Source organism: Melanerpes formicivorus, unplaced genomic scaffold, assembly GCF_026170545.1.
Source record: "Melanerpes formicivorus ecotype bairdi unplaced genomic scaffold, bMelFor1.0.p_v2 SCAF_58, whole genome shotgun sequence".
Classification (NCBI taxonomy): domain Eukaryota; kingdom Metazoa; phylum Chordata; class Aves; order Piciformes; family Picidae; genus Melanerpes; species Melanerpes formicivorus.
Window position 1 is genome coordinate 3,047,319 of NW_027142410.1, and position 15,056 is coordinate 3,062,374.

The window sequence follows — 15,056 nt, forward strand, 5'->3', positions numbered from 1 at the left end:
CAGCCTACTCTGTGCCATAACACAGTGTCAGGGGACAGGCACGGCACACACTGTGTACTCCAAGGCAGTAAGGAGATCTCCCACCTACTGCTAAGTCCCACTCCCACAAGCACTATGGGCTGCAATGCCATGGAAGAGACTTTCTGTACACTCTTTTGCCATGCAGACACAGCAGCTCCCTGTGAGCTGGCCCAGGAGTTTCAAAGGAGTACTGAGTACTCTGCACTGCAGACCTGCCCCTGATGGTGCTAGGCAGAGAGTTAACAGTGCTGTGCAGTGGTGACCACAGTGAAAAAGGGGAAAAAAAAACCCCAAAGGTCCTGTGTGAAGGAAACTGCATCTGAAGAGCTGGACTTGCACCACCACAGGCACCCTCAGAGCATGAACTAGGTGTAGTCCTGCAATCTGAAGGAAGGATTCGGGGCAAGTAGTTGGTTATGTCTCAGGCTAACCCATGGTGTTTTACATACATGTAAGGCTGGTGTCCCTGTATTGAGATGCCCCCAGCAGAACTGGCAAGAACTCCCAGCTTAGAGGACACTGCAGGTCAGATGTGCTGCAGTCAGGAGAGCTGTGTGCCCTGGAGGCCTCAGGCTAGGCTGCTGGGGTGACAGGTCACCCCAGATCAGGACAGCACCCAAATCATCACCCCAGGTCAGGACCAAGGGTGAAAGCTGGTGAAAATTAGGTCAACAAAACAACACAGAGAGTCTGCAAGAAGTAATCAGCCATTGCCTTTATTTTTGTGCTGAGCTAGCCCTGTGCTGTATTACACCCCATGAAAGCAGCTGCCAGGGAGATGCTGATTTACAAAGGCTTCAGAGTTCATTGACAGATGGTAACCTGTCACTAAAACTGTGCTGGTCTCTCTGGCTGCTCCATCCCCTGCCTAGTATACTGAGATTTAGCTGTCACACTTTGCTTTCTGCAAATCAGCTTGCAAGCAAGACTTTCTGACCTGGTAGGCAACATTTCCAGAGAAAGCCTGAGTTTGCTTGGGATCTGCAGCTATCATCCAACACAACTAAACTGACCCATGCTCTCCTCCCTCTCCTTCCACACCACCACATGCTTTCCTCATGTGTGGTCTCCACAGCCACCAACACAACTGGCATTCCTCACCGTGGTGCTCCATGTGCCCTACTTCTCTTTGCCAGGTCCCAGCTCTAGAAACCAGAAGACTGCAAAGCCAAGGCCAAAATGTGAGCTGGCAATGCTCTGTTTCCCCTGTTCTCTCAAACACCATGTTACAGTATCACAGTATCACTAAAGTTGGAAGAAATCTCAAAGATCATCAAGTCCAACCTGTCACCCAACACCTCATGACTAGACCATGGCACCAAGTGCCACATCCAATCCCCTCTTGAACACCTCCAGGGATGGTGACTCCACCACCTCCCTGGGCAGCACATTCCCATGGCTAACAACTCTCTCAGTGAAGAACTTTCTCCTCACCTCCAGCCTAAACTTCCCCTGGCACAGTTTCAGTCTGTGTCCCCTTGTTCTGATGCTGGTTGCCTGGGAGAAGAGACCAACCCCTTCCTGGCTACAACCACCTTTCAGGGAGTTGTAGAGAGCAATGAGGTCTCCCCTGAGCCTCCTCTTCTCCAGGCTAAACAATCCCAGCTCCCTCAGCCTCTCCTCATAGGGCTTGTGTTCAAAGACTCTCTTGTGCTACACAGAAATCTCAGCTCCTGTGTGTGCACACACACATCTGAGGCTGATTCCCCTCACTTAGAATCATAGCATTGTTAGGGCTGGAAGGGACCTCAAGGATCATCTAGCTCCAGCCCCCCTGTCATGGGCAGGGACACCTCACACTAGATCAGGTTGCTCAGAGCCACATCCAGCCTGGATATAAAAACCTCCAGGGATGAGGCTTCTACCACCTGCCTGGGCAACCTGTTCCAGTGCCCTCATGGTGAAGAACTTCTTCCTAACATCCAATTTGAATCTACCCATTTCTGGTTTTGTTCCATTCCCCCTAGTCCTATCATTAGCTGACACCCAGCCTCCATGTAGGCCTCCTTAAGATACTGGAAGGCCACCTAAGGTCTCCTCAGAGCCTTCTCTTCTCCAGACTGAATTTGCACTTCCACAGGAGCATGATGGTACCAGGCTGCCATACAGTACAGCAGGTCAAAACCTCCCATCCCTGCACCTGCCCATTCTGCAGAGCCTCAGTTACTTCTGTCCACTCCAGCTGCTGGACAGCAAAGTCCATTCTAACTCCACACTGTCTATTTGTACCTTTTCCTGGACACAGAAATCAAAAGCCACTCCATGCAATGCATGGCTTTGCATACTGATTCCAAATACTGCCACTTACCAAATGAGTTTCACTGCCAGGGTCCTATTAGCAACTCATTTACTGCCAGAGAATCGAGGACTTGGCTCTCTCCTCCCAGAAGGAGGACCTGTAGCAGCTGGTGCCACTGTTCCCATTGCTGACTCTGGGAATAGTGATGAACAGGCTCAAGCCAAGATCACTACACTTGGCCATGATGGGAAATCAACACCCTCAGCAGCACTTGAACCTGGCTTTTTAGTCTGGACTGCACGTGTCTCCCTGCAGGGGCCAGAAAAGGGGCTCAGAATAAACAGCCAGCACTCCCTATGGCAGCAGTGAGCATCCTCACAGCTACCCTTCAGCAGACTCTCTCCCCACCAGGGTCAGCCACCCCACTTAACCTCTTCCAACTCCACTTCTTGCAAAAGACTTGAAGCAATAAAGCCCTCAGCACAATCTTTGTTCTCTTTTGTGTGCATCTGCATCTTTCTGACCTGCATCTCAATTTGCCTCACTGCAGTCCTAAGACCACTATCCAGCTTGCTTCTGGTCAGGTCTTCCAGGCTGTGGGTGATCGTGCGAGGCTACAGAAGAGAGATTTCAGACCACAGCAAGGTACAGTGGAGAAAAATAAAGCCTGAATCTAACAAAGGGAACTGGTTGGGCTCCATCCTTATATGAAGATCATAACTCTCCCCCTTAATAAGCAAAGATGTCAAAGAAATGCTGCTGCTGTATGGGTTAAGTGCCAGTTTTAAAGCCATGCCTGCATTAGAAACTTGCTCACGTAATCACACCATGTAAACCAACTTAAGTGCACGCCAAGGTATGTGTGACAACCACCATTACCTTGGTTTAAATCAGATTTTCAATTAAGCTTAAAAGGTTCACACTGGTTACAGCACACCTCTTCAAAACAGAGCCAGCTCCCCTTTTCAGAAAGCCCTAAAGGGTTTGGGGCTTTTTTTTCCTAACGCCCATTGCAAAGCATCGCTTGAATTTTGTACATTAAGCAAGCCTTTCACAGCAGGTTTCCCAGGAGATTTGCAAATCAAGGCCTGACTATTCCATTTCACAGGAGCAGATCTTACACTGGAGAAATGAATATTTTTCAGGTAATGTGAGCATTTAACTTTTGCTCCATCAAACTCCAGCCACGGAAGCGCCGGAAGGGCTTTGCGTTTCCCACAGCAGAAGGTGGAAGCTGTGCAGCATGGAGCATGTTGCCACTTGGCTGTGGATGCAGCAAAGAGGACATTCGTTGCCCAGGGCTTCAGGGTGAGAAATTGCAATTCTCCACAGTGAGTCAGTCATGGACAGTGAAGTCCACTTAGTCAAGTTCTTATTTTCTAGCTTTTTATGGCTGTCACTAAGCTCTCTAAGCCCTCCCTGGAAATTTCCATTAGCTTTGTTAAACGCAGAGCTGCTCCTAGCCTGGCTTTCCCAGCAGGGAATCTGTTCTGAGATGGACTTCTCCTTTATGCCTGTGTCCAGCTCACATTATTAACGAGCTTGGAGAGGATGAAGGTCACAGATTTGCATGCTTTGCTGAAGTCAAATAAGGATCCAGAGTGGAGCCTGCTAAGTACCAACAGCAAACAACTTAGGCAGCAGAGCCTCTCCCACTGCATGGAGGTATTACCTACACTGCTCAGGTGTGTCCCCGTGAAGAAATTAGGATGAGGCTCTAGGAATTAAGAGCAAAATTATTCATACATGACAAGAAAGCTGAAACAGGACTTACTGCAGTGGCTTGACTAGTACTGGAGAACTGAATTGACAAAGTACAGGTCAGCACAAAACAACTTAAGACATCTGGGTAACTCCCCCAGCTGGCATACCCAAAATTATAGAGCTGAAGAGGAGGAGGAGGGTTAGGGCAAAAGCTCCCCAACTCCACCTAAGCATACAGCTCAGCAGCAAGACAAAAAATACACAAGCCCTATGAGGAGAGGCTGAGGGAGCTGGGGTTGCTTAGCCTGGAGAAGAGCAGACTCAGGGAGGACCTTATTGCTCTCTACAACTACCTGAAGTGGGGTTTTAGACAGGCAGAGGTTGGTCTCTTCTCCCAGGCAACCAGCACCAGAACAAGAGGACACAGTCTCAGGCTGCACCAGGGGAGGTTTAGGCTGGATGTTAGGAAGAAGTTTTTGCCAGAAAGAGAGATTGCCCATTGGAATGGGCTGCCTGGGGAGGTGGTGGAGTCACCATCCCTGGAGGTGTTCAGGAGGAGACTTGATGTGGTGCTTAGTTGCATGGCTTAGTTGATTAAGTGGTGTTGGATGATAGGTTAGACACGATGCTCTTTAAGGTCTCTTCCAACCTGGTTTATTCTATTCTAAATACTTTGCAAGTAGGGTATGAATGTCCAGGAAGGCATAAATAACATTAGCTGCCTTTTCACATCAACATTCCCAGTAGCAAAGGAGGCAGCAGCAGTGGACAGATGCTCTCCTCCTTCAATCCTGCCACACTGGAAGGGCCCAACAATCAGCTACAGCATGGGATTACATTTTGGCTAGGACACTGCTGCCTGCAATCCCACATAAAAATATGAGCATGATCCCATTACTACCATGGCTTAGCCCAACAGAGAGATGACTAGAGAGATGACTGGTCCCAGGCAACCAGCACCAGAACAAGGGGACACAGTCTCAAGCTGTGCCAGGGGAGGTTTAGACTCGAGGTGAGGAGGAAGTTCTTCACTGAGCGAGTCGTTCGTCATTGGAATGTGCTGCCCAGGGAGGTGGTGGAGTCACCATCCCTGGAGGTGTTCAAGAGGGGATTGGATGTGGCACTTGGTGCCATGGTCTAGTCATGAGGTCTGTTTTGATAGGTTGGACTGGATGATCCTCGAGGTCTCTTCCAACCTTAGTTATACTGTGATACTGTGACTAGCTGCAAGGTGATGCCATGCAGCACACAAGTCGGTGAATATCCGATTTTCATGCTGCCAAGGTTTGCTTTCTCCACAACAGACATTAATCTTCAAAGCTGATTGCACAAATACATTGTCCATTCAAGGTCACTGAGAGCAAGCACACACAGATGAGCTCTGTCAGGTGTCCTTTCTTCCCTTTCCCTGAACGTGGCATTCTGAAATCATCCAAACCATATCAAGGAAATACAAAGTGAGCTATAGAGAGAAAGGTGACACTATGCTAAGGACCAGGAATCCATTGTCCTTGCTTGGGAAGGAAGCAGCAGCACATGGTATCTCACACAATGCAATGTTTGGCCTGATTCCAGGTGCATCCTTGTCAGCAGCTCATTATCTCTTCTACCAGCCTGTGATGATCAGCACAGCAAGCCCATCCCTGGCTCCCATGATTAGCTAGGCAACAGTATTGTCAGTACAAGGCAAAATTTGGCACTCCCAGCAGCTGTCTGGATAGGAAAACAATCATTTCTAACACTCTACTTCATAAATATTTAGCTTTCTGTGCAGGCGATGAACCACGTGCGGAGACAAATCCGAGTGAAAATTGGCTGCAGTGCAAACTCTATGGAACCAGCAAATGGGATTCCTGGAGTAGCTCTGCTGGGCAGTAATTCCCTGTCACCAAGGACAAGGCAGCAGCTTCACTGGCACCAGGCTATTTCAGACTGCACCTTCTAGCAGAGCCTGGGGAAGAGCACCAGACCAAGAATGACACAGGACAGAACCTGCAGGTTCCAAGTAGCAACCACACAGATATTTAAGTGACTATGACATTATCCTGGTCATCACATGCAGAGGAGCAATGGAGAAAGCTCACCCCTTCTCCCAACACTAGCAGGAGGCATGTTTTCACTTCTTGCAGCAACCCACTCTGCTGATTTTCCAGTATCCTGTAAGCTTTGCCCACCTGGAAATGAGCAGCTGTGCAGGAACACATCCTGACACTTCCTTGGATCGCCAAAGGTGCTGCAGAAGCAGGACAGCAAGCAGCTTGGTGCAGCTGGCAGCTGTGTGGCTGCCTCAGGGAGGATGCCAGCTCAACTCAGAAGATGACTGGTCCCATTTATTTGATTGCCAGCTAGGTTAAAGAGCTTGGTTTTTGATAAGGCTCTATTCAAGCTCACGCTTCTCCCACACTGAGGTCAGCCTTCTATATTTGGAGGCACTAATAGCTAATAACACTTGCCTGTCTCAACAGCATGAACATGCACAGGTTTGCTCTGCCCACCAGTAGGCTGGTGGGCAGCTGGCTACAGTCCAGGCTGTTGCAGCCACTGGGTAAGATTTAGCTAGAAGGCACACATCTAACAATCAGTTTCCCTGGACAAAAATGTGACATCACAGCTAAGGAAGAGAGTCACCTGTCAGCCAAGTTGTTAGGCACCTCAAAGAGAGAAGAGAGATTACAACAGTTGGAAGAACACTAACATGAAAGTTTCTTCACATCAACAGGGTCACTACAGCTAAAACCCAAGTGACTTCCAGGAGTCAGCACGTGTAACCTGCCTGTCCAGCAGCTTGCACAGAGCAGACAGGAAGATTCACAACATGGAGCACACACTAACAGAAAGCTTAAGCACGCTGAGGGAGAAAGTCTTCAATGAAGAACCACTCTTCCAACACATTCAACAGGAGTGGTAAATGAAAAGCATCAAGACAATGACAGTGCAGAACAGAAGAGTTTTATATGAAAGTCTGGATGTTTAATCACCTTGGGACTCAGGAACTAATATTGAGGCTGAGAGCTCTGTTCTTAAGGGGTATGAAGCTACAGAGAAAGGCCTGTGTTAAGAAGAAGAAAAGTCCCTCAAGGCCAACCTTCATGTCCATGCCAATTATTCCACCAAAATGCCACAACAGCTTTTTTAAAGCAGGTTTTCACGGAGCTGTTTTACACCACTGTCAAGAGTGACACAGGAAGCTGCCACCCGTGCCTGAGAGAACAAGAGGCACCTTTTCCAGTCCTGAAAGTGATTCCCATAATGCTGGTGTGACTTTGACACGTAGGAAACAGCCCAATTTGGTGAGGGGTGTATTGAGGCCAGAATTGAATGCAAAATATTTGTATTCAGATGGATGAAACACTTAAGCAAGGTGGGCCTGGAGTGAAGATTTCCTCCTACACCACTGGTAAGACTGTTTATCATGATATACTCCACTATGCAGCAGTTTCATCACTAGGAAAGCCCTACACATTTATGTGGATAAAAACATGCCATCCGAGTGAAACAGTGTGTGATAAACAAGGCAGAAATAAACCAGACGAAGATTTAAACCCCAAATTCAAACCCCAGTTCAGTGCAAGGGCCCACACCTGGGTCAGGGCAATCTCCAGCTGGGAGATGAAGGGACTGTGAGCAGCCCTGTGGAGCAGGGCTTTGAGGTACTGGTGGATGAAAAGCTGGACGTGAGCCAACAGTGTGCTTGCAACCCAGAAAGACAACTGTGTCCTAGGCTATCTCAAAGGCAGCGCGGGCAGCAGGTCAAGAGGCAATTCTCCCCCTCTACTCTACTTTGGTGGGACCCCACCAAGAGTACTGTGTGCAGCTCTGGAGTCCTCAACACAAGAAAGACATGGACCTGTTGGATGGGGTCCAGAGGAGGGCCACAAAAACGATGAGAAGACTGAAACACCTCTGCTGTGAATTATGGCTGAGAGAGCTAGGGGTGCTCAGCCTGGAGAAGGCTCCAGGGAGGCTTAGTGCAGCCTTTCAGCACCTAAAGGGGGGCTGTAAGAAAGATGGGGACACGTTTTAGCAGGGCTTGTTGTGACAGGACAAGGGGTGATGGTTTGAAACTAAAAGAAAGGAGACTGGGAGGGAGAGATTTTTTCACAAGGTGGTTTCCACTGGCCCATCCCTGGAAACATTCATGCTCAGGTTGGATGGGGCTCTGAGTAACCTGATCTAGTTGAAGATATCAGCTGGAGAGGCAACAAAGATGGTGAGGGGCCTGAAGAACAAGCCTTATGAAGAGTGGCTGAGGGAACTGGGATAGTAGAGTCTGGGGAAGAGGAGCATGAGGGGAGACCTCATTGCTCTCTACAAGTACCTGAAAGGAGGTTGTAGTGAGATGGGAGTCAGTCTCTTCTCCCTAGTATCATGTGACAGAACAAGAGGAAATGGTCTCAAGTTGCACCAGGAAAGGTTTAGGTTGGATGTCAAGAAAAAATTTTTTCACTGAAAGAGTGGTCAGGCACTGGAGCAGGCTGCCCAGGAAGGTGGTGGAATCACCATCCCTGGAGGTGTTAAAAACAATGTGTAGACATGGCACTGTGGGGCATGGTTTAAATGCCATGGTGGTGTTAGGTTGACAATGTGTTTTCTAACAAAAAGGTTCTATGTCCCTGCTCATGGCAGGAGGGTGGGACTAGATGACCTGTGAAGGTCCCTTCCAATTCAAAACATTCTATGAATTCCCTGAATTTTCACTGATTTTCTTCTCACTTAAAATCCTGCCAGTATGCCATGATATCCTTCACTTCTGTGGCTCTGACCATCACAGTATCACCAAGGTTGGAAGAGACCTCAAAGATCATCAAGTCCAACCTGTCACCACAGACCTCATGACTAGACCATGGCACCAAGTGCCACATCCAATCCCCTCTTGAACACCTCCAGGGATGGTGACTCCACCACCTCCCTGGGCAGCACATTCCAATGGCTAACAACTCTCTCAGTGAAGAACTTTCTCCTCACCTCCAGCCTAAACTTCCCCTGGCACAGCTTGAGACTGTGTCCTCTTATTCTGGTGCTGGTTGCCTGGGAGAAGAGACCAACCCCTTCCTGGCTACAACCTCCCTTCAGGTAGTTGTAGAGAGCAATGAGGTCTCCCCTGAGCCTCTCTTCTCCAGGCTTAACAATCCCAGCTCCCTCAGTCTCTCCTCATAGGGCTGTGCTCAAGGCCTCTCCCCAGCCTTGTTACCCTTCTCTGGACACGTTCAAGTGTCTCGATGTCCTCCTTAAACTGAGGGGCCCAGAACTGGACACAGGACTCAAGGTGCAGCCTAACCAGTGCAGAGTACAGAGGCACAATGACTTCCCTGCTCCTGCTGGCCACACTATTCCTAATGCAGGCCAGGATGCCACTGGCCTTCTTGGCCACCTGGGCACACTGCTAGCTCATGTTTAGGTGGCTGTCAATCAGCACCCCCAGGTCCCTTTCTGTCTGGCAGCTCTCCAGCCACTCTGACCCCAGCCTGTAGCTGTGTAGAGATACTCCATAAATAACAGATTGCAGAAAACAAATCTTTAAATTCCTCAAATTAGAGTAATTTAGCTTGGCATGATCTTAAACCAAGGCTCTAAAGATGGATAACTTGCTTAAACTCCTCTAAAAACCTAAAGGCTTGTTAATTGCTTAAAGTGATTACCGGCAGACTATACACCAAATAAGCTTTGAACCCTCTGAATATCTTAAGCTGTTTGTGATCTATCAACTCTTCCAGTGGCTTAGACAATTCAGGATGTTAGGAGTCTTTGGGGGAGCACAAATTGCTTAAGCCTTCTAAGAGCTTAAATTGCTACAAGTCTTGAGGGCCAAAGTCATTCTTTAGTCTTCTTTGACCTTTCACTAATGTTTTTTAGCACAAACGGATATTTACGCTGACTCAAAGGCAACTTCAAAGTTCTGCAGATCTTATGTGAAGAAACTGAACCAGGAAAATACATTGAGGATGAAAGAAATTAACTTCAAAATATGCATCTTTAAATTAGCAAACATAGCAACATTTGGGGTTATTTTGTTTGTTTTGGCTTAAAAAGAAACTCGAACCCAGAGCGCTGCGATATACACACACACAAAGCTGCCAAGCTCCAGAGCCAAGACTTTGGCTTGGTCTAATTTCCATGAGATCCACAGGGCAAGTCAAGTTTTAGACATTCAACCTTCAGTAGCTTTGAAATTCACCAACTAAAATGTCTTCTGTTTCCCATGCAGGGGAAACCTGCTCATAAAAATAAAGCCAACAACAACAAAAGACTTGACAAAACCCCAAATCCACGATTATTACTCCAATTACTCACAGTCTGTAGACACTAAGTGGAGAAAATGAGAACATTTACAGAACTAGACAGCTTGAGGATTTTAAAAAAGGGAAAGGAAAATGAGGGGAAAGTTGGCTAGCTGGATTCACCACAGTCTTGCTAGAAAGCACAGGCATAAGGGAGAAAGAATAAAACCCCACAAAAACTGGATCACAGACCAGGAAATGAAGAGATGATCTCACTGGAAAACCAAGGAAGAAAACAACTGAACATGTGTGAGAGGCTAAATCTTGTCTCTCTTGATGTGACTCAACAAAGATAAAATCACCTTTGCTGCTTGCCCAGACAATATCTGATGTCTGTTGGGCAGTTGCCGCTGGTTAACGACTCTCTGGAAGGTGCATAGATAAAGATTGCTCACCAGACTGCAGCTGCCCTGGAAATAATGGGCAGAGGCTGCTGCTAGTAATACTCTCTGGAAGATACATACCTCAAACCTGTATAAAAGTTGAGCAACTACTATAAAAGTCTGAGCAACTACTGGCTCGGTAGAAGGAAAACACAGGAGAAGGAAAAGCCCTGGACAATGCTGCTGAGAAGGAAAACACGAGAGAAGGAAAAGCCTGGGGCAATGTTGCTCTGAAGAGAAACAGAGAGAATACCAGGAGAGAAAAAATGACAGACATCACCATGGAGCCTGGAAGAAGCAGACCAAGAGGAACCCTCTCTCCATGTCCTAAGTTCTGCCTGCTGCAAATCATGGAGCTGATGAGGCTGCTCAGAGGACAGCACAGCCAACAGGGATGACCTCTCCTCCATGCCAAAGCTGCAGCAGCTTTCCTGCACAGACTCAAACTGTCCTGGAGGGTGAGTGGTGTAGTAATATATCACAGTATCACCAAGGTTGGAAGAGACCTCAAAGATCATCAAGTCCAACCTGTCACCACAGACCTCATGATTAGACCATGGCACCAAGTGCCACATCCAATTCCCTCTTGAACACCTCCTGGGATGGTGACTCCACCACCTCCCTGGGCAGCACATTCCAATGGCCAATCACTCCTTCTGGGAAGAACTTTCTCCTCACCCCCAGCCTAAATTTCCCCTAGTGCAGCTTGAGACTGTGTCCTCTTGTTCTGGTGCTGGCTGCCTGGGAGAAGAGACCAACCCCCTCCTGGCTACAACATCCCTTCAGGTAGCTGTAGAGAGCAAGAAGGTCTCCCCTGAGCTTCCTCTTCTCCAGGCTAAACAACCCCAGCTCCCTCAGCCTCTCCTCACAGGGCTGTGCTCAAGGCCTCTCCGCAGCTGTGTTGCCCTTCTCTGGACACCTTCAAGTGTCTCAATGTCCTTCTTAAACTGAGGGGCCAAGAACTGGACACAGGACTCAGGGTGTGGCCTAACCAATGCAGAGTACAGGGGCACAATGACTTCCCTGCTCCTGCTGGCCACACTATTCCTAATGCAGGCCAGGATGCCATTGGCCTTCTTGGCCACATTGGCACACTGCTGGCTCATGTTTAGACAGCAGTCAATCAGCACCCCCAGGTCCCTCTCTGTTTGGGAGCTCTCCAGCCACTCTGACCCCAGCCTGTAGCACTGCATGGGGTTGCCGTGGCCAAAGTGCAGCCCCTGGCACTTGGACTTGTTGAATGCCATCCTGTTGGACTCTGCCCATCTGTCCAGTCAGTTGAGGTCCCTCTGCAGAGCCCTTCTGCCCTCTAACTGACCAACATCTGCTTCCAGCTCAGTGTCATCTGCAAATTTGCTGATGACTGACTCAATCCCCTCATCCAGATCATCAATGAAGATGTTAAAGGGCCCAGCACTGATCCCTGGGGGAAGCCACTGGTGCCTGGCTGCCAGCTGGATGTGGCACCATCACCACCACTCTCTGGGCTCGGCCCTCCAGCCAGTTCCTAACCCAGCACAGAGTATTGCTGTCCAAGCCATGAGCTGACAGCTTGGCCAGCAGTTTGCTGTGGGGGACAGTGTCAAAGGCCTTGCTGAAGTCCAGGTAGACCACATCCACAGGCCTCCCCACATCCACCAGGTGGGTCACCTGATCATATATATAATTCCTTTCCTCTTCTCTCTCTCCCCTTCTGATCCATCCACTTTCTCCTGTTAATAAATAGCTTGGCTGTTGATCTTTTGGCCTCCTTAGTGCTTCTAATTTCAAAACACAGGAATATTCAAAAGAACTGAGTCCCTTTCCCTCTCTGGACTGAGACAACATGTAAAGTCTAGTATAGACCTGCAGAGAAAAGAAAGCTTGTAAGAAAGCAGGATGGAGCGATGCTGCCAAAGAGACAAAAGACATTTTAAAGATCAACAAGAAGAAAATGGAACTGGAGTGGGGGGGGGGGGAAGAAAAGAAAAATCTATTCATTGGTGAGGCTACCAACAAAAATCAATAAGGACTCAAAGTGGCTGAGATACTGAATTGTCTCTTTGAAGCCTCCACTTAAAATATATCCAAGGGTACTTATGCAATTAGGGAGCAAGAAAAGAAATCAGACATAGCAGCTAGTTGCACTCATTAAGAAAATGAAAACCAAACACCAAACAAAACCAACCAAAAAAGCAACCCAAAATTCCAGAAGTTAACTTTTTTGAGCCATTTGCACCAGCACTCATCAAAAACAACGGCCTACTTAAATTGACAATTATTCTCTGCTGAGCACAACTTTGATCCTTAAAGACAGTAATGTAACAAAGAGGGGGAAAAAAAAGGGAAGATAGGTGAAAACAATGAAAGAGTGAGCCACCTGCAGTAGGCAGCAAGTCAAATAATTGCCTGTGTGAAATTTAATTGCTTTTGTTGATAGAATTAGAAAAGACTAAAGGAAGAAAAGGCAGCAGGTGTGATCTGAATAGATGTCAGTGAAGCATTTAGTAACTCTTCTTAAGAGCATGTGGTCATTCTTTTAGAAAGACTGCTAGCCAATATCAGATCCAGGAAGGATTTGCAGAAGCCCAGTGAAATAGAATCAATCATAGAATCAATAAGGTTGGAAAAGACCTCAGAGATCATCAAGTCCAACCTATCACCCAACACCTCATGACTAACTAAACTATGGCACCAAGTGCCACATCCAATCCTTTTTTGAACACCTCCAGTGATGGCGACTCCACCACCTCCCTGGGCAGCACATTCCGATGGCCAATCTCTCTTTCTGTCAAGAGCTTTCTCCTCACTGCCAGCCTAAACCTCCCCTGGCACAGTTTGAGACTGTGTCCTCTTGTTCTGATGCTGGTTGCCTGGGAGAAGAGACCAACCCCAACCAGACTCCTACCTCCCTTCAGGGAGTTGGAGACAGCAGTAAGGTCTCCCCTGAGCCTCCTCTTCTCCAGGCTAAACAATCCCAGCTCCCTCAGCCTCTCCTCACAGGGCTGGGCTCCAGACCTCTCCCCAGCCTTGTTGCCCTTCTCTGGACACATTCAAGAGTCTCAATGTCCTTCTGAAATTGAGGGGCCCAGAACTGGACACAGGACTCAAGGTGCAACCTAACCAGTGCTGAGTCCAGGGGCAGAAAGACTTCCCTGCTCCTGCTGGCCACACTGTTCCTGATACAGGCCAGGATGCCATCAGCCCTCTTGGCCACCTGAGCATACTGCTGGCTCCTGTTCAGCTGGCTGTCAACCACTACTCCCAGGTCCCTTTCTGCCTGGCTGCTCTCCAGCCACTCTGTACCCAGCCTGTAGCGCTGCATGGGGTCACAACAGTGACCAAAGTGCAGCACTGTACACAAACTGGCCAGCAGCAGGTTAAGTTTTTTTAACACTGAGCTCTGAGCTAATTTCTTTTTCTCATGATGGAAAATAAATGTTGCTAACTAGTCAGTGCTTCAGCATACCTTGAACTGGGTGAGGGAAATGAGCTTGCTAACAACTGAAGACTTAAAGCAGCTCTCAAAATTTATCACTAGGATTCATAGACATATTAAATGGAATTTTATGAGGGCATCTTCCACCTAATGCTATCATTTATCCTGGCTATCAAATTCACATACAGAAACAGAAATAGAATAGAAAAAAAAAAACCAATATCAGAATGGAGATATTGTTCTGAGCCTTCATATTACCACATTACTTCTCCTGCATCTGCAATGATTGAGCCTCTTGGCATTCAGGATACCTAAGCTTTCCCTGAACAGTTTGGAAATAATTCATTTCAGGGTTGGGTTTGTTTTTTTTCCCCTTAAATGCATGAATAACAAAATCCAAATATAAGCTGTCAGGATGCATCTTCAGTGCAAAATTTGCCATCCTCTCCTTTTTTAACCAAAATCAGAGAGCTTTGGGTTGGAAGGGACCTGCAAAGATCATCCAGTCCAACCCCCCCCTGCAGTCAACAGGGATGTTCCCCACTAGATCAAGTTGCTCCGAGCCTTCTCAAGCCTGACATTGAGTATCTCCAGGGATGGGGCCTCAGCTACCTCCCAGGGCAACCTGTTCTAGTGTTCCACCATCCTCATGGTAAAAAATATGTTCCTAACACCCAATCTGAATCTACTCTTGTCTAATTTAAAACCATTCCCCTTCACCCTATCACTGCAGGCCTTCAGAAACAGTTCCTCTGCAGCCTTTTTGTAGGCCCCCTTCAGGTACTTGGAGGTTGCTATTAGGTCTCACTGGAGCCTTCTCCAGGCTGAACAACCCCAGCTCCCTCAGCCTGTCCTTGCAGCAGAGGTGTTCCAGCCCCTTGATCATTTTGATGGCCCTCCTCTGGACCTACTCCATCATACCCATGTCCTTCCTGAGCTGAGGGCTCCAGAGCTGGATGCAGTACTCCAGACAAAGTCTTACCAGAGTAAAGTGGCAGAATCACCTCACTTGA

The 15,056-nt window shown here is 47.9% G+C and overlaps 1 protein-coding gene across 3 annotated transcripts in view; it reads right to left on the reverse strand.

Annotated features, from left to right (window-relative positions):
- AMBRA1 (autophagy and beclin 1 regulator 1) overlaps positions 1-15,056 on the reverse strand; it is a 186,276-nt gene that overhangs the window by 15,225 nt on the left and 155,995 nt on the right. The gene's annotated exons all lie outside the window — the stretch shown is intronic.